Source organism: Suncus etruscus, chromosome 2 (assembly GCF_024139225.1).
Source record: "Suncus etruscus isolate mSunEtr1 chromosome 2, mSunEtr1.pri.cur, whole genome shotgun sequence".
NCBI classification, from domain to species: domain Eukaryota; kingdom Metazoa; phylum Chordata; class Mammalia; order Eulipotyphla; family Soricidae; genus Suncus; species Suncus etruscus.
Window position 1 is genome coordinate 8,084,221 of NC_064849.1, and position 19,994 is coordinate 8,104,214.

General features: G+C 49.4%; 1 protein-coding gene across 2 annotated transcripts in view; it reads left to right on the plus strand.

Annotated features, from left to right (window-relative positions):
- The window catches only part of RBFOX1 (RNA binding fox-1 homolog 1), a 986,153-nt gene that overhangs the window by 142,426 nt on the left and 823,733 nt on the right, over positions 1-19,994 (plus strand). For both annotated transcript variants that reach the window (XM_049768478.1, XM_049768477.1), the window contains exon 2: positions 371-433. The gene's annotated coding sequence lies outside the window, so the exon portion shown is untranslated. The remainder of the gene's footprint in view (positions 1-370; positions 434-19,994) is intronic.

A 19,994-nucleotide genomic window follows, 5' to 3' on the forward strand; every position in this document is an offset into this window, starting at 1 on the left:
CTACAAAATGGAGAAAATAGGCTGGAGAGATAGCACAGCTTGCCTTGCAAACAGCTGACCCAGGCTCAATCCCCAGCAGCCCATTTGGTCCCCTGAGCACCACCAGGCGTGATCCCTGAGAGCTCCCTGAGCACCATTGGGTATGATCCAAGAGCCATCAGAAGAAACCTTGAGAAAACACCGATGTCTTTGTGGTTGGAGTGCGAGTCATGTCTCTGGCCATGCCTCAGAAGACTCAGTGTTTGTCATTCTTGCATCATCTGTTCCCGGGTGGTTCAATTCCAATTGAGTTGAGCGCCGACTTCAAGACTGACAAAGAGGTGCTGTCGTGCGCCTTCACACTAACCTCTCTCCCACTCTCCTCTCCTAGGAAACGGCCTCGAGAGCTCATGCAAGGGGAACCCACGGCTGCCTGGCTCGAACTCAGCATTCAGTAAGTGTAACTGCTTCTGACCGTCCAGCATGTGCGTTCCAGAGGGCATCCTTGTCTTCGTTCCTGGCTGCAGTGGCAAAGCCCTAGCTGCAGAGGAGCCTGAGAGCTTCTGGCAAATCCCTCATTGCCTGCCTGTGCCTTCTTCTTCTTCTTCTTCTTTTTTTTTTTTTTTTTTTGGTTTTTGGGCCACACCCAGCAGTGCTCAGGGGTTACTCCTGGCTGTCTGCTCGGAAATAGCTCCTGGCAGGCACGGGGGACCATATGGGACACCGGGATTCGAACCAACCACCTTTGGTCCTGGATCGGCTGCTTGCAAGGCAAACGCCGCTGTGCTATCTCTCCGGGCCCGTGCCTTCTTCTTTCTAAAACTATGGCATTGGGGCTGGAGATGGGCAATATGTGCGGAAGGGAGAGCACCTTCTGCACCCGCACAGTACACCCAAGGATCACAGAGATATATGTTTGCCCTTAGGAGTTGGGGGTGGGGAAAGATTTTTTTTTTTAATTTTCTTAGGCTTCTCCACAATTTTCCTTCAGGGAGACATTAGTTCCTCCCTCTCTCTGTCTCTCTTCTCTCTGAGAACACATTCATTCATTTCCTCCGCACATCATTGGGGGTTCCATTCTCCCTTATGATTCCAGAACAATCTGTGAAAAATGGGCAATTCTGTACTTGACTCCTGGCTCTGCACTCAGGAATCATTCCTGGCAGGCTTTGAGGACTATATGGGATGTCGGGGATTGAACCCGGGTGGGCCACGTTCAAGGCAAATGCCGTTCCTGCCATTCTATCACTCTGGCCCCAGTCACGTGGGAAATTTTACTCAGTGGGGAACAGTTTCCCTCAAATACTGAAGAAATTGGTTTCAGGCGATATCACCTGTTTCTGGTTCAGTCCCCAACTATGATTTATTTATGATGCATATATACACTTTTCATTTGGGGGGGGGGGAGGTGCACCACACCTCCTGAAAAATCTCCGAGAACAGCTTTTTCTCAGTAGGGGTTCCGCTGGCAGACAGCTTGATTTATGAATAAATACGTCGCATCTGAACAATTCACATGCAACTTTCACCACAAGAACTTAGAGGCATTTATGCTGCGAAATAACATGCAGCTCCCCTCGCTGTCGTCCTCGCTCTAAGCATTTCTGTTCCTGAGAACGGGTGTGGGGGTTGAGATAATTGGATCCATCATCTCCCATTTAAGGGCCGGTAGATTTGGAGCCGGCAGACTTGCAGCCACCTGGAAGAGGGGGATGAAAGGAAATTCTTTTGCTCTTAGTAGTTTGTCGGGGCACCTTATTGCACTGGGCGGGTGCCCATGGAGAAGGAAAGCACAGCTGCAATCGGGCCTGGCTCCTGCACTTAAATGGCTTCTTGCTCCCCTCCTCAGCCAGGTCCCGCATCTCGGAAGATATGACACCCACTGCTTTTGTTTCTGATAATAAAGGAAATTTTATGTCTAATTCCTGACGTGCCGCATCTATCTTTGGATGCCTTTGAAGTTCAGGCTCCGACATTTTGCAAATCTGGAGAGGTTTTGTGAGGGGAGAGAGGAGGAACTGCTTGGCATAGTCTGTATAGATGGTGCAAAGTTGTGTATGTAAGGGACTTGATCCTTCTAGCAAGTCCCTTTTGGAGTCACTATTGGAGTGGGTTTTGGGGGGGGAGAGGAGGAAGAATGGGGGGTGTGTGACAAGGCTGAGTCAGCAGATAATACCCAACCTTCCCACTCTTTTCTATTTCTTTGGTTTATTTGTTTTTCAGGCAATGCTCAGGGATTATTACTAGCTATGTTCTCAGGAATCATTCCTGATGGGCTCAGGGGACCATATAGGATGCTGGGGCTGGAACTCAGGTCAGCAGCATTCAAGGCAACCCCACCTTCCCACTGTGCTATTGTTCTGGCTCCCAAACCCTGGATCACCCTCTTATCTCTGCCTTTTCAACACACCACAAGTCACTGTTTTTAAGGAAGGGTTCATGTTCTGAACCTGGTGGGGGGCTGGAGTTCTAACCTCAAGGAGGGGTGTCTAGTCCCTGATATCATTGACTGCCATGTTGTGTGTTGTAAAGGACTTGTGGGAATTTGTCTCTGGTATTTTCACACTAACAACTGCATGTGAAAGAGGAGGAAAGAGTGCTAAGTGGCAGAGACTCAGCAGCCCTGTCCTGCTCCCAAAGATGAGGTCTCCTCTCACGGACTTTAATTTCTCCATGAGAAGGTTCCATTCACTTTGGGCTCCTGGAGGACACAGGTGGAATAGCATGGGGTGATTCAGACATTCAGCACCCACATACCAGCCAAGTCTTGTTCTGGTTCTCCTTGATCATTGGTAGGAAGAGAAGCCAAGTTTCAAGTCTCTGGGTAAAGTTAGGCCTTTCGGGGAGTTTCCTGCAACAAATTCATAGACACTGAATTATCTCTGTGCTGTCTCTGGTCTGGTTGTATGTTGTTGGAAGCTGCTGTAGTTCACATGAACTGTCTGAAGGTGTGGGAAAGAATAGTTGAGTTTTTCTGTGGCCTGGCCTATCTTAGAACTACCAGTGGCATTAGGAATGTATTTTAGGGGGAGAGGCCACATCCAGTGGTGCTCACAGGTTACTAACATGCTCTGTACTCAGGAGGATCTCTTCTGACTGTGCCTGGGGAACCATATAGGGTGCTGTGGATCAAACCCAGGTCAAATGCTCTCACCCTATGCTATAGTTTCAGCCCCATGGGAATGATTTTCATCTGTACTGTTCACTGCCAGAAACCCAGTCCAGAGAATGGTCATTGGATTCTTACAAGGTTTCTGGTCTCATTGACTTGTCATTTATTTAAATTTGCATGAATTTAAATTTTATAGCAGAGAATGGGAATGCTCTGGGCTAGATAGTGGCTCAATGGAGATGGGACCTAGTCTGAACTTTCTCCTTATACTCAGGGGGGGTCATCCACCACTTCTCTGTTCAGTGCACAAGGCCTGTCCCTCGAACGCTTGCTCTTTCTTCCCCTCTGCATGTTTCAGAATCCTTCCATCTATGCCAAGGCCATAATTTGGTCTCTTGACTTTTAACCCATGTCCTGGTTTTCTGGCCAACTCCAAGCTCTCCTATCCTTGCTCTCCCTCAGAGAGCTCTGTTTTCAATGTTTGTCCCTTCATTTGCACTGAGAGCTGATGTCTCCTATTCTCCACTCCCCCCTGCCCTCCCCAGGTCCTGGATTTACCCTCTTGGGATAAACCAAAGCCCGTTTGTCCTCTAGTTTGACCCCCATATCACTATTTTTAGAATCTGGGGCACAGGAGAAGAGAAAAAGCATAGAGAACCATGTGTGGCTGGAGAGAGAAAGACCATGATTGTCATCCCAGGAGATGGATTCTCTGAAGGAATTAAAGGAGCCAGCAGGGTTCCTGGACCTGGGAGCCATCAAAAGCTGCAAGAAGCAAAGGAATTTTGGGGCAATTGCAGCCCCAAGATCTAGAGGCTGGAAGTGTCAGGTAAACAGCCCAGTCACTTTCACCCCCCACCTCACCTTTGGTTTTGACATTAGTCTGAAAGGCCTCCCATGCCTGCTAGTTCAAACATTCCTTGCACCCCACTCTCCCTCTCAGATCTAATGCACTGCAGGTGATCCCAACTACATTCCCAACTAGGCAGGAATCAGGACTGACCCAGGGGCCTTTAGACATCATGAGTCTGTGAAATTTAGAAAAGTATGAAGAAGGCACCAAGGCTGTCTGCTCCCTCCTGGTGAAAAGGGAGGAGGACAGGGCATAAGGGATACTGGGGGTTGGTAAAGAGGACAGCGGGGCAAGTAGGAGAGACCGTTTTGTGGTACCTCCTAACTCTGTTGTCTTGCCCCCTCTACTGCCATCGCTTCTGTCTGCCATTACCATGCTGCCTGCATAGTTTGTGTGCCCTGTATCATCTCTCTCTCCCCCCCCCTCTGTTTCCACGAGAGACCGATGAAGATGCATGTGTCAGTTCCACTTGCTGCTCTGCCTGAGCACCCCAAAAGTGGCAATCAGAGGCATATCGCAAGCTCGTGATTGATTTACGTAGATCAATGTTCCATGAAATGATCCTCCTCTTTGTACCTTGAAACCCTCAGTCTGTTCCCTATGAACCCCACCCCCACTCCCCTAGATTCATCTCCAGGACACCCAGACAGCCAGGCTGGTGGTCCTGATTTTGTGAATTGATCCAGGCTCCAAGAATGCACCTGGCTAATGAAACTTTGGTTTCCTCATGCAAATAGCAGGGATGCTGATGGTGACGATAAAAGTTGTCGTGATGAGGGCTGGAGTGATAGCACAGTGGGGAGGGCATTTGCCTTGCACCTAGCCAACCCAGGTTTGATTCCTAGCATCCCATGGGGGTCCCACAAGTCCATTAGGAGTGATTCCTGAGTGCAGAGCCAGGAATAACTCCTGAGCACTGCTGGATATGACCCCCAAAACAAAGAAGTTGTCATGATGATGGCAGTGTTGGTGAACTAGAAATGTCTATCACTGAAGCCTTTTCTGTGTTGGAATTTGTTACTCAAATAGAATCACCTGGAATTGCTAAAGTCCTCCCTGCCCTCACCTGTGAGTAGACATGGCCCCATGAGATCCTGGGCAGGAAAATACCCACATTGGGTTAGGGCTAAGTGCCAACTGCCTTCTTCCTGCCACACTAGGGGGTTGTTTTAGAGCAGGGGTCCTCAAACTTTTAAACAGGGGCCAAATCACTGTCTTTCAGATCGTTGGAGGGCTGAGCTTAATTATAACTATGAACTGAGTTTAAAACTATGAGCTCATAAAAACTCATAAAAGCTATGAGCTGAGTTAAAAAATAACTGTGAACAATAGTGGCCTGTAAGCCATAGTTTGAGGACCCTCACCGAGAGTAAGAGGAGGAGTCAAGAGACAGAGAGAAGGAGGGGAGTTGGAGACTGCAGTGCAAGTCCCATTCAGGCAAACTGTAGCCCTGGAGGAGTTGGCATCTAAGCAGGACAGACAGCAGTGACAGAAACACCTGGAGGCCAGATAAATGTCCTAGGCAGGCTGCATGTGGCCTGTGGGCTGTAGTTTGATGATCCCTCCCTTAGAGAATGAGAAGAAAGCAAAGGAGTCTCATATTGACTGAGGCGCCTGTGAGGGAGAATTTTTTTACTCCTTCTAGCTGTTCTTCAATCCCTGCTGAATGGGATAAAGAAAACAATGACTTGGGTTTCTGCAGAAAACATTCTTGATTTTACTCAACATTGCACCGAGAGTTTGTTTGTTTAAACACTGACAAATGGTGGCTGTGGTTAGGAATTGCCAAGGACAAACACAATTTATAGTGAACTGGATAGGTAATAAAGTAGGAAGAAAGGACTTAAACTTCTTGTCTTTGTGGTGGGAACTGCATATTTCTTCAATTACTGAGTCACTTCCAGGCAGAAAGGCAAACTTGTTCCCGTTGCTGGTATTTAGTATTCCCTTCCCTTCCCTTCACTTCCCTTTCCACCCCTTCCCTCTCCTCCTTCTCCCTTCCCTTCCCTTCCCTTCCCACCCCTTCCCTTCTGTTCCCTTCCCTTTCCTCCCCACCCTTTCCTTTCCCTTCCCTTTCCTCCCCTCCCCTTCCTTTCCCTTCCCTTTCCTTCCCTTCCCTCCCCACCCTTTCCTTTCCCTTACCTTCCCTCCCCTTCCCTCCCTTCCCTTTGCCTTTTCCCTTCCCTTTCCTTTTCATTTCCCCTTCCCTTTCCTTCTCTTTTCCTCTTACCTTTTTATTTCCTCTTCCCTTTCCCTTTCCCCTTTCCCCTTTCCTTTCATTTCTTTCCATTCCCTATCTTTCCTTTCCTTTCCTTCCCTTCCCTTCCTTTCCCTTCCCTTTTTTCCTTTTTCTTTCTTCTGTCCTTTATTTCTCTCTCTCTCTCTCTCTCTCTCTCTCTCTCTCTCTCTCTCACACACACACACACACACACACACACACACACACACACACACACACACACACACACACACACGGAGAAGCTTGGAACTAATTCCTGACCCTGCATTTAGGAATTATTCCAGATGGTGTTCAGGGTACCATATGGGATGCTGGGAAATAGAACCTAGGTCAGCCACATGTAAGGCAAGTGCCTCCCCTCTCTACTTCTATTCTGTTTATTGCTCCAACCCCTCTACTATTTTCTCAAGGGACATGTTTCCCTTTGCATTTGAGGGAATCACTTCCCACAACTAGGAATTCTTCCCTCCCAGAGCAGCAGCTCCAATTTTGTGCCTCATAGTTGCATAGTCAGCACTGACACATGTAGCAAGACTGATGATAATGATTATCTAGAACAACTTCTCAACTGAGAAGCAATTTTTTTCTCATTGGCAGACACGTGTGCACATGTATGCATGTGTGTCTGTGTGTGCGCACCCATGTAGTGTGAATGCACTGGCAGATTGGTTCACTCACTGGCCCAGGGTTTCATGATTGAAGGATGAACTGTGGAGATGTGTGTGCATGGCGCCTGTGGTCCAACTCAGAGTTCCTGCAGGGACCCAGATGTCAGTCTGCGTATCCTAATTCTGTCATCATTTGTTTCTTCACTTCACTCACATGGAGGAAAGTGTTGGGCAGGATATGAATGTTGAAAGTATTTGCAGCAGTGGACACGGGCCCCTGAATTCATGAGACACTTCAGTAAGATGGGGCTCAGAGGGGTGGAACATGTGGAAGCTGGTTCTGGGAGGGGAGAGAGGCCAGGATCTGGCCATGAGCAAGTGTCTCAGAGATGCAGATTGTCTCTCCCTTACCATTCCTGATGCCTGGCTTCTACCCCAGAGGACCCAGACATGGCAGCCGCTCCTCCCAGCCATTCCTGTCCACACTCGGCCAGGCAGACTCAACAGCAGGCCCATAAACCCGCTCTCAGGCACAATCAATGCTCTTTTCCAGCTGCTCATGCATTAATCCTAGAAACGTCTCTCATGACCTTCCTGAGTCATTGCGCACTAATCATGGGAGGTGATTTCCAGCAGGACACCCGTGATGAGTATCCTTGCAGCCCCTGAGCAGATTGGCCAGGCCGAATCGGGCTCCAGGAAGTGGGAACCTCCACGTGATGTGAGTAGGGCTGGCCCTTCTCCCCTGGCTACTGTCTCAAAGCCCAAGTCCTCTCACCTTCCCTGGAACTGGACAGCTCTGACTCTCTCCAGACATGGAAGAAAGTGTTGATTTCCTCCATGGGGAGGCCGCAGGCCACCTCTGCCATGCAGCCCATGGAGATGCCTCTTCACTGGGAAGATCCCCTTTCCCAGCACAATGCTCCAGAACTGGGCCTCAGGGTTTAGTCAGAATATTATTCCATGGCTAGCAGTTGACCCTGCTCACAGAATCCACAGGGACAGATGTGTTAGCTTGTTCCAAGTAAGCTTCCTCTTTGCGGTGGTACATCCAGGGTCTTTCTGCCTTTGTTTGTTTGTTTGCTTGTTTGTTTTTTGGATCAGACCCGGCAGTGCTCAGGAGTTACTCCTGGATCTACACTCAGAAATCGCTCCTGGCAGGCTCAGGGGACCATATGGGATACTGGGATTCGAACCACCATCCTTCTGCATGAAGGCAAACACCTTTACCTCCATTCTATTTCTCTGGCCCGCTTTCTGCCTTTCTTACAGCCCCAACGTGCTCAAAACGAATCATTGTGAACCTGGATTGTTTTCCTCTTTGGAGGAATGCCAGAGGATACAAACCTCCTTGGAGATACCACTGGGTACTAGATTGGGTAGTTGCTTGCTGTCAACTTTCTTCTCTGTTGGGGCTTGGTCTCACTGGAATGGGGGTATGAGGCTTTCAGCTGACTGTGCTAGCATAGCTTGCCCATCCACCCATTCCTTCACCTATCACCACTTCTGTTCAATACTGCATAAATCCAATCTTCAGTTATCCATTCACCTATCTATCCACCCATCCATCTGTCCATCTACCCATCACTGTTCCTGCTCAACACTGCAGACATCTAACCTTTATCCACCCAACTATCCACCCACCCATGCACCTACCCATCTGTCCATCTATCTATCCAATCACCCACCCATCCACACACCCATCCACCCACCCATCCCCATGTCAATTCAACTCTGTAGAAGTCTAACTATGGCCTCAATTCTTTGGTGCTATAATGATGTCTCTAGTACCTTCTAAATTCAGTCGAAATCACGTCGCTGTTTTTTGCTTTGTTTTGGGTTCATTTTTTTTCTCCCTCTTTGGCTGCCTTCTGCCCTGAGAATGAATAAGTAATTTCTCTTCCCCTATTAACATTTGTTCGGAGGCAATCCTGTTGGCTCAGCCGGTATTCCCCTTTGCTGCTGCCACCGGTTTTACCTCAGATGACCCTAGTAGCTTTACATAAGTTCCTCATGCATTGAAGGCTGACATTCTTAATCGTCCTGTCACCCATGGTACAACAGGCTGCTGAAGAGCTACAAGCGATGTCGGCAGGAGATAGGGCCATCTCCACAGCATGGGCAACATTATTGGGGTGGGAGGGGTGAGGTAGCAGGAATAATAATTAGCTCAGTTTGACACAAATGGAAGACAAGTGCAGACACCACGAATGCAGGCGTGCCCAGGGGAGGGGCGGCCTGCTGCATGGAAGATGGGAGGGAGAATAATTGAATCAATAGCTCTGAAATGAAAGCAATACTAAGAGACTTTGTTGGTTTTTTATTTATTTATATTTTTTGCAGCTACATAAGACAGAGTGAAATTCAATCAGCATGCATTTACTGAGTACTTATTATGTACCTGTCACTGTCGGAGGCACGTTGGTCAAATGAAAGGGGAAAAATAATCTTAAGGCATAAATAAAACTTTGCACTCTCAGTGGGTATTCAGATTTCAGGACCTGGGGATGCCTGGAGCGAATATTAGCGGGGTGGAGTAGCAATTGGGAGCTGCATTAATTGGCAGAGCTGTCAGGCCAGTGAGAATCAGACAAGCTGGGTGAGATGGGAGGGACTTGGACTGTAGCTCCTCTACCCAACCCCAGTGCAGAGTTTGTAACAGGTCCACGTGAGCATACATGTGCATACACATACGCAAATCCACACATGAAGGCGGGGAGCGAATGTACCTTGCACCAGCCACTTGACTTCCACTCTTGGTTTCAGAATGTTCTAGAAGAAGCACGCATTAACCGGTGGCATTGGGAAACAGTCAGAGAAAACCTCTGCGAGGTAATCTTCCTCTACCTATCAAGATTAGGTTGAGTAGGCAGGTGAAGTGATTGGCTGAATTTGTTGTTGTTGTTGTTGTTTTTTGGGTCACACCCTGTGGCACTCCTGGCTCTGTGCTCAAAAATCGATCCTGGCAGGCTCGGAGGACCATATGAAATGTTGGTATTCAAATCACCATCTGTCCTGGATCTGCTGTGTACAAGGCAAACATCCTACCACTGTGCTATCTTTGCAGCCCAATTGGTTGGATTATTTTGGCATCATCTGGGTTGTTCTTGTGCCTCTGTTGAGGGTTTTAATGGCATAGCGCATGCCCATCTGAGACTTCAGTTATTGGTTGAGAACAATCGGGCAGCCTCACTGTTCCCAGCCTTTGGACATCTTTCCCTGAGCCTCTGTTTCTGGTTTGACCATGGTTTTGGTTGTTTTTGTGTCTCTAGTTTTGTGATCCAGTTGTTTTTCCATTTGTAGTTTGAATTGTTTTTGTGTCCTTTTGAGTCCTCTCCTGATCCTTATCATTTCTCCCACAGCCTTTTCTAGGATTTATCTAACTTTTTCATGCACCCTTCATTTTGTGATCTTTTTGAAGTTCTCATAATGGAATGAGGTGGACATTTTCCTACATCTGAAAATCTTAGGATTTTAAAACTAAAAAAAATGTCAGATACAATTCTGGTTTGCCATGCCAAGATTAAGGGACATGCTTACATTTATATCTCAGAGGTATTAAAATTTGGCTTTTAAGATATCGTCTACAAATGAATGCTTTGGAAATCTATTGAGTTTTTCTTCATTTTCTTGAAAATATATATACTGTGTGTCACTTGACATTTAAAAATCATTAATTAAGGGAAAACTGATTTTTTTTCACATCTAATGGTGCTCAGGGTTACTTCTGGCTCTGCACTCAGGGGTCATTCCTGGCAGTGCTCTAGGAACCATATTGGTTGTTGGGGATTGAACCTGGGTTGGCCGTATGCAAGGCAAATGCCCTATCTGCTGTGCTATTGCTCTGGCCCTGGAAAAATAGATTATTCAGGAAATAGATTATTTTCTTCCTCATTTGTTGGAGTAAGAATGAGAAACCGCCTTGTGCTCACTGTTAGAAGAACATGATGATTTCATAGGCTGGAGGTTACTAAAGAACAGTGGCAACAAACTCCAATCATTGTCACTTTTTAGAGGGGAGAGTTTAACCCAGGAAGAATTTTCTTCACAATCAGCTTGAAACATGACGTCAATTTGCCTCGGTTGGTACAAGAAGTAAATGGGAAAGAAGTGAGGTACTTACTGCTTGTGTTGGCCCAGAGTTGGTTAAGAAATAGAGCTGAGCACAATGAGGCCAATCTACGGGTCACTTCAGGTGTGTTATTTCTCCAGAGTTCATGGACCAGACCAGAGTAGCAGAGAGGTGAGAACTGAGATGCAACGACTAGTGGGTTCTGACCATGTTGGCCTGGGTAACTTGGCTGCTTGCTGAGGTTGCTAATGAGGCTGCTGAAGCTGAGTGGAATCAGACTCAAGTCAGAGAACCTGCAAAGGGAGTACTTTGTGCTTGCAATTCTGATGAGTCAAAGCTTATGTTGGGAAGGATTTATCCGAAGAACAGGAAAGTTCTGGATTGATGGGCAAAGCCTCCCCAGGGCCAGGATGAAGATGTGGTGGCTCATATGTCAAGCTTTGCCCTCCCAGTGTCTCTAGAAGAGCCTTTTCCCTGCAGTGGGAGCTGGAAGCTGTTTGTGCTCTTGCTAGCCACACCCTGATGGATTGGCTGAATAAATACTAAGATAGTTTCCTTCCCTCATCTTGTTGTGCTGGTGGGGAGGTGGGTGTCTCTTGAGTGGGGTGTCACTTTGGTAGCGGGGCCCATTATATTTGCTAACCTCATTCCTTCCCAACACAATCATTTAATTGAGCACTGGTTTAGGCGAGACTCTGTGAGGGTCAATTGCAGATTCTGTTTTGGTTCCTGAGTCCCATTCACTTCAGGGAAAAGACAAAGGAAGAGGGAAAAAAATGACAGTAACTGGATGGACATTCTAGTGTTTTGGTATCTGGGCGGGCCACTAGAAGGTTCCTGTCTATCTGGACACCCATCCCTTGAAGAACACTTTCTCAGGCAGAGAAGGAGCTGTTGGAGAGTGTTATATGGCATCAACATGGCATCAGGAAATGCAAGGGGGAGAGGAGCACTGGGCCAGTAGCTCGTCTCACTGCCATCAAAGCATCCTGCACCTGAAAATTAAAAAAAAAAACTCCTGGAGGAGATTTTAGACAAATTCATGGCCCTCAGGGCACAGTGTGCCCCATTTCTCACTGCTGACATCTCCCAGTTTTCTAGTTGCAAAGAAGCTGGATGTTGGGGACCACATGATGTGTGGTTCTACTGGGCAGAGGACACCCACCTTGAGCATCATAGGAGCCTCTTTCGAGAACTCAGGGTTCACCATTTGGAAAACATAGGAGCACACACAGACCTGGGAGCAGAGGCTGCAGTACCAGCAGTGACTCCTGAGTGCCATGTGGCTGGGAGGACCCTATGCTTCAGAGAAATCTGGACCCACACATGATGCATGTCCTAGCTAGCTCATACCTTCCATGTATCTGCTAGAAGCCAGAGCATCATAGAGTAATGCAGAAGTCTGGCTTTACAGCCTGGGAGCTGCAGTTGGCTTCTTCATGAACTGTGTGTGAGACCTTGGCCAAGAATCAACTTCTCTTAGATTCTGTCTCCTCATTTAAGAAAGGTCCCAGAGTCAACACAAAGCCCAGCTAGCCACATGATATAGACATGACAGGACACACACTAGGGATGTTTGTGGGATCATACCTGTTTGCCATACATATTTGTGAGATTCACAGGAGATAGACGCCTTCATTGGCCTCTATGTGGTCACCGATATCTCCTTCTTGCGCCCCCTGGTGAACTAAGTTTCCACCTCATGTGTAACTGTGCCCAAGCCTCCTGCAATCGAACCCTCTTGAAGACATGTGGAAACAACCCCTCTGACCACTTAGCAGATTATGAGTTTTGGGAGCGTGAACTGTGGCACTCCCTGAAGCAACTTTACTGGAAACCAGTCCCTAGTCCCTGAAGCAAACAATACAGGGCTTTGTGGAGCAGGAATGTGCATTTTCAAGGGGCCTGTTGCTTGAATTTCCTGAATAGTAATACTTCAAGACCAGGGTTTAATGGGAGCCAGTCATTCAACTAGTTCTGAAAAAGTTGAACTTTGGGACCGAAGCATGCTGTGCAGCTTGGTCACCAGAAGAGAGGAGAGGAGAGTTCTCCATGGGCTTGGAAATTGTCTTTTGAATCTTGTAATTCGACTGGCCAGGCAAGATGGTGCAGGCAGGTATTGGGAGGTGGCACCCACTGTGTGGAGAAGAGCAGGTGGGGATGGGGTTAGGGGTTGTCTCAGATAGAGATGGGGAAAGGATCCCAACTGAATCTTAGCAGAGAAATTCTGGAGCTCATTTTGCAACTTCAAGACTGCTCGAGGTGAGGGGCCGGGCGGTGGCGCTAAAGGTAAGGTGCCTGCCTTGCCTGCGCTAGCCTTGGACGGACCTCGGTTAGATCCCCCGGTGTCCCATATGGTCCCCCAAGCCAGGAGCAACTTCTGAGCACATAGCCAGGAGTAACCCCTGAGCGTTACCGGGTGTGGCCCAAAAATCAAAAAAAAAAAAAAAAAGACTGCTCGAGGTGGTTGGGTTTGAGCACTGACTCAGGGAACCTTATTGGGGAGCACTTGGCAAGAGATGCCGAGGGACCGGGGCTCATCCACTCTTCCAGCTCATATCCCAGGAGTCACCGATGGGCCTGGGGATTCTTGATCAGGAAGAAGTGCTGTGAGCACACTCAGTTTTCTGTCTTTCTTTCTGTGCTTTTGTTTTAGGGGCCACACCCAGAGATGCTCAGAGATTACTCCTGGTTCTAGACTCAGGAATCATTCCTGGTGGGATTCAGGGGACCCCATGGGATACCAGGGATTGAACTTGGGTTGGCCTCTGGCAAGAAAAATGCCCTTCCCGCCACGCTATCTATCGCTCTGACACCCCCACTATGCTTTTGTTAGTGAAAGAAGGGGCGGGTGCAAGTTGGGGTATGGGGGTGGAGATGGGGTACTCTGGTCTGTCCTTCCAGAGGTGGGTTTCAGAGAGTCCTTTCCCCCTCTAGAACATCTTTCCCTGCATACTTTCCTCCCATATCCTTTGCCATCTTCTGGTTTGGGGGTGGGAACCTTTTGGGCTGCCTTGGACTCCCCCTATGCTAATCATCCTGACATTCCTTGATCCCTCCATGCATAGAATGCCCAATGGGGATTGCCTTGGCAGGGATGCTGTGTCCTAATGAGGAACTCACAAAGGGCTTTCACTTGGGCTGGGGGCTTTGAGGGCTAAGCCTGTGCCTCCCAGTGAAAGGTGGCAAGACAGAAGAGGCAGAGACAGATTTGATCAGCCAGGGGACCTGAGAGATAGCACAGCGATAGGGTGTTTGCCTTGCATGCAGCCGACCTGGAATGGAGCTGGGTTCTATCTCAGGCATTCCATATGGTCCCCTGAGCCTGCCAGGAGAGATCTCTGAGCACAGAGCCAAGAGTAAATTCTGTGTGCCGCCAGGTGTAGCCCCCTCAAAAAACAATAAAATAAACTAAAATAAAGATTTGACCAGCTGGGTCTTTATTGGAGGGTGGTGCTCCCAGGTGAAACCAGATCGGTCTCCTCCAAGGCTGCCATAGCCTGCATTGGGATTATCTGGCTTACATCTGGCAGGAAGGGGTATGGGCTAATAAATTCCTAATCAGGCTAAAGCTTTTCTATGAACTCTGCAATCAGGGTGGGTGGGGTGTCACTGTGGTTAGTCCTTGGGACTTACAATACTGGCTGGCATCCTGCTGTTCCCCTACAGCCAGTCCTCATGCCATATGGTTTGGGCAAAGGTCCTGCTATTCCTCCCCCTCTCTGCCTGTTATCCAGTCGTGAGCGGCCCTTCTTCTGAGGAAGCAGGGAATGCCTGGTGTTGCACTCCTGCATCCAACTGAGAGGGCAGAGAATTCATCCCTCTTGGGGTCTTTCCTTGGAGAAAGCACTGGCCTTCCACACAGGGCAGCGCTGCCTAGAAGACTGGTTTGTCTCTCAGATGAGGCTTTTAATCAGAGGGAGAAGTGGCCTTGTCAAGGGGGAAGAAGGCAGGGTGTGGGGTGGGGGAGCCCTGGCTGGCGGAGGGTGGAGGTTTCGGGCCTTTCTCCCGCTCCATTTGGTTCACAAAGGAGCATCTCCATCAGAGATTCGGGTCACCAAAGATGACTTTTCATTCTGGGTCTCATTTTTCTGACATTCTCTTCTCAAAGCCGGAGCCCAGCGAGAACTCTCCCATTAGGGAATCTGGGCCTGCCCAGAGCCTGCCACGGCTTCATTATCATTTAAATGCACCCCCCACTGCTCCTTCTAAACCCTTTGAATGGAGGGCCATTAGGAGATCTTTTCCCCCTGAATTATGCGCAGCGGTTGTTAAAGCAAGATGGTCCCCGATGAAGCTCTTTCTACATTGGTGGAGTGTAGCCGGGGGATGAGACAATTATCTGGATAAGTCAGCCTCCAGCTAGTCCCTCCAGAGCTGGACCCCGCCACGAAGCTCTGCTTTCTCCTGACTCTGCTCCTGGAGGGGCTATGCCTGCAATTCGCTGCCTCCAGTGCCTTTGGAGCGGGCAGGACTCGGCCTCCATTTGCTCTCCATCTTGGGGTACCAGCCCCTCCTTGTTTCTTTGCAAAATGTCCTTCCAAGCTCAGAACTCCAGAATGTCCTGGTGGAGCACTGGGCTGGAGCCAGAGGACTGACTAAGTTGAAGAGGCTCAGTCTAGGGTGGGATTGGGGGTCCAGTGTGAGGGTCAGGTTCTGAGGGCCTGTGGAGGGGGGCAAACAAGTCCCTTGGTCTTGGTCATGAGCCAAGGGAGATTATTGATGAGGTGAGTCCTAAACTCACTGGGGCTTTTACTTCCTGAGGTAGTTTCTGGAATGAGACTGTGCGGAGGGGGGCAGGGAGAGGGAGGATGTTGGGAATGTCTAGAGTCACCCCCCTCAGAAGCTGCCTTATTGAGGGCTGCCAGGGTTGCTGTTGAGCCTCTGAGCTAGCCACACACACACACAGGAGCTTGGAACACAGCTTGGGCTTAAGGTTTGTGGTCTTTAAGGCAGTGAGCTCTCCCAGACTTTGGGCACCCCCAGACCCTGGGCTTCCTCCTTGGGCTGTCCTGGACCTTGGGCCTCCCCAGGCCCTAGGCTCTCTCGGTTCCTTTCTAACAGAGCTGTGGTGCCCAGCAACAGGGGCCTGCAGCTGGGCTGCCTGCATACCTACTCTGCCCTGCTGACTCTCCCACAGGCTGCGTGGGAGCAGAGTGCAGTGGTCTGTGTGTTGGGCACAGCTTCCTGCCAATGTGGAAATGGGTGGAGGTGAGAGGGAGCCCTATTGGCAATGACACCAGGGAAGCTGGAAAGAAAGGCAGCAGGGAAAGTCAGAACAGAAGGATGGAAGGACAGCAGAACAGAAGGATGGCAGTACAGAAGGATAGATAGGATGGAAGGATAGGAGGATGGAAGGATGGAAGGATGGAAGGATGGAAAGAGAAGGATGGAAGGATGGAAAGAGAAGGATGGAAGGATGGAAGGACAGAATGACAGAAGGATGGAAGGATGGGGGATGGAAGGACAGAACAACAAAAGGGTGGAAGGACAGGACGATAGAAGGACTGAAGGACAGAGAATGGAAGGATGGAAGGACCGAGAATGGAAGGCTGGAAAGACAGGATGGAAAGATGGAACAATAGAAGGATGGAAGGATGGAAGCATGGAAGCATGGCCACCACACGGTGGGGCCACAGCTTCCAGGAGAGGGAGACAGGCTCAGCAGATGTGGAGGACTGTCACAGTTTCAGGGGTCCTCAAACTTTTTAAACAGGGGGCCAGTTCACTGTCCCTCTGACCATTGGAGGGTCTGACTATAATAAAAACAAAACTTATGAACGAATTCTTATGCACACTGCATAATCTCATTTTGCAATGAAGAAACAAAACAGATCAAATACAATATGTGGCCTGCGGGCCATAGTTTGAGGACCACTGGTAGGTTTTCAGGGGCCTCATGCATATTCATGAAGGAGCCCACTGAGCATGCTCAGTCGAGGACCAGAGGATGAAGTCAAGCTCCATGCAGAGGAAAGGGTGGAGGAACCTCATTGAGGATTCAGTGTAGTGGTGAAGAGGAGGATGAATGCAGGCTGAGGTCCTCCACTGTTAAGTCTCCACTGGCGGGCCCTTCTATTCCTGTGTCCTTATCAGAACAAAGTGCTCTTACAGTACTTCTGGGCTGAGTCCGAGGTGCTTCCAGCCCCAGTCCACAGGCACAGGTCAGTCTGTCTGCAATTTCCTCACCCCCAGGAGTCCTAGATTCTGGAGGGGGAGAGAAAGAGCAAAGGTGCAGAAAGTGCAGGTAATGGAGGCAGTAGGGGTTGGCATAGACCTGTTTGGGCCTCAGAGCAGGAGAAGGGCATATGCAGCCTTGGGCATAGCGATCCCCCCATCGCTCTGCAGAATCCCACGCGCTGGTCTACACCTTCAGAGTGAGGCCTGTCTCTCAGGACGTGTGCTGGCACTAACTAAACAGCCTTGTTTGTGGAGCGGAGGAGCAACTGGGAATTAATCAGCCCGTTCCCTTCCCCTTCCCAGTGACCTCCAGCAGCTCATTTGTGTATGCAAAGCGGACAGCAGGGCCTGTGATGGGAGTCAAAGCTCCATCTCTCTCTCTCTCTCTCTCTCTCTCTCTCTCTCTCTCCCCCCCCCCTTTCACTCCTCTACAAGAGAGAGAAAGAAAGATGTGAGAGTTCAACGTTAGAGTCAGAAAATTTGGTGCAAGGTTCCAAGGTTAGGGAGTCTCAGGGATCTCAGTGGTGGTTCAAGAAGGCCCACCTGGTTCTGGAATCCGGCCTTCTCTTGTGAGCTGCCATCTTGATTTTGCTTCCAGGCCTGTGGATGAGGTGCTGGCCTTGAATGGAGAGCTGAGGCATGGGTGTATGACCTCCACTAGTGTCTGTAGAAGCCTTCCCTCCAAACCCCCATGTTTGAGCTTTGTAGCTCAGTCTGGACTCCATCTGTGAGAGAGGATTGCAGCCACTGTTGTGCAAGTGTAGCCACTGCTCAGAAGAGCTGGAGCCCAGGGCCTGCAGTATATCTAGGATTCTGCGCACAGCGGTTGCCTGCCGGCCAGAGATCAACACACATCCTGGTGAAAGCATCTTCACCACATTCTCCCTACTGAATGTTGAGGTCTAGGTGCTCCCCTCCAGCACTGACTGGGCTTTGAGACATGGCCCCAGTGTTCTCAGGACCAGGCGGCAGGACTTGAGGGTGTGTGCTTCACATGGGAATCTCCTTATCTCCCTATCAGACCCATCTCTGCACTAGAGCCTCAGGATCTTCTGTCCATCCACATCTTGGCTAGGCACGGAGTCCCTGGGAAGGGGCAGAAAGGTCCCTTCAGAAATTGGTGCTGCTCGGACGTGGGGTCTGGCCTTTCCTCAGTGGCCACAGAAGTGTGGGATTCACTTGGCCAATAGGGCTCTGGACGTGTTTTCTGGTGGAAGTTGGGTCAGCTACAAGTTGACAGAGCTAGTTAGTCTTTAGCTCAAGGGAATCGTTGGCCATGGGAGAGTTGTAGTGAGAGCAAGTGCCATGGGGGAGATCCAGATAGCACCCCCAAGCACTGGGATAATGAAGAACTTCTGACCAGTCAAGTTGGTTTTGAACCTCTTCAGTGGGGCCCAGATCCCTGCTCTGCACAGGCCAGCAAAGCCTTCCTTCCCTTTGGGTCCTTAGCTTCAGATTTCAGGGGACACATCTGAGAGAGATGGGATCTCTCTGCACAGCACATGGAGCCCAGCATATGGACAGCAGTTCCAGGTAGAGAGGAAGGATGGTGAGAGGTTGGTCAATGCCAAGGGTGATGATCAGGAAGCCCCGAGTGAGGGTGCACTGAGGTTGATGGAGGGGCAGAGAAAGGAACTTTCTGCTACTGGGCCCCGAGTTCTTTACCTTGGGAGGGGTGGGGACTTTCAGGGCATGAAAGAGGTGACCATCTCACTGATAGCACCCGCATACCCAAGTCTCTTCATCAAAGCTCCCAAAAAGAGCCCTGTTACTGTTTTGAGGTTAGTCAGTAGCGACATAAATGAGACTTGCCTGGGATCGTGTCATCTTGAATTGAGTCACCTGCCTTGTCTGACTTTGATGAAGCGATTTGCAGAGCATGTTTGTATAACAGAGGTGGTTCTTGGGTGCCCCAAAGAGCACCCTGATATCTGTGTCTCTTCTCGCCTGACTTTGGGCAACACTCCCAATGACCGCTATTTGTACTCCTCTGCCTTCCTCCTCTGCATTTCTGCTCCTTTTCCAGGTACCAGCATCTTCTCTCCTGGGTCCCTGGGCTCAGGTCCCTAGTGGCAGAGCCAGGAAGCAAGGTGGCGTTGCTCCTGTTTCTGCAAAACGAGCTCAAATTGCTCTGACAAATGAACAGGAGCCAGAGCTCAGAGCATACAGGGACCCACCATCTGTACGAGGCTGCCTCCCTTCCTCGGCAGCTTCTGAGGGCTTGGACCTCCTGGGGGAAATGCAGGAAGTAAAGAACACCTGCCCTGGGCATTGGTCATTGGGTATTGGGCAGGCACAGGGCAGTTTGGCTATTGATCACCTTTCCCTGCTGCCTTTCAGCGGCAGTATGAGCAAGAGATTGTGACATGGGGGAGGCCGCTTTCTAGGGCACAGAACAGTCTTCACAGAAGAGACTGTGGTGTGTGCACGGGGTAGGCAGTGGATGGTCTCAGTATCATATGCAGTTCTGAATTCTATTTGGCACTTTTAGGAACTGCCCTTTGATTTAGAAATGGGAGGAAAGAGGAGATGGTTAGTCTCTCTGGGAATGTACAGAGGGCTGTGGGTTTGTGGTACCACTTCACCCGTTTCACAGAAGACCCACATAGAAGCCTTTTTCTGCTATGGAGGAGAACTGGAGAGAGGATGGAACTTGTCTGCATTTGGTCAGTGTGGGAGAGCTGGTATGGGAATCCATGACTCTGTTTATCTACCCAAATCCACCCTCTTGTATTACCTTCTTGTCAAAGAAGATTGGTTAGTAAGATCTAGAAGTGCCAACAATGGATAATGCAGAGAGAACTCTGCGCTTTTCTGCTTACTATAGTAGGGAAGAGCCCTGGGAGCCCAGCTTGACCTCGTCTGCTCAGTTTCTTCCCATTAGTATTTAACACAAGAGCTTGTTCCTCCCACGCGGCTCAGACATTCTACTTAGGCAGCAGCCTTATGCC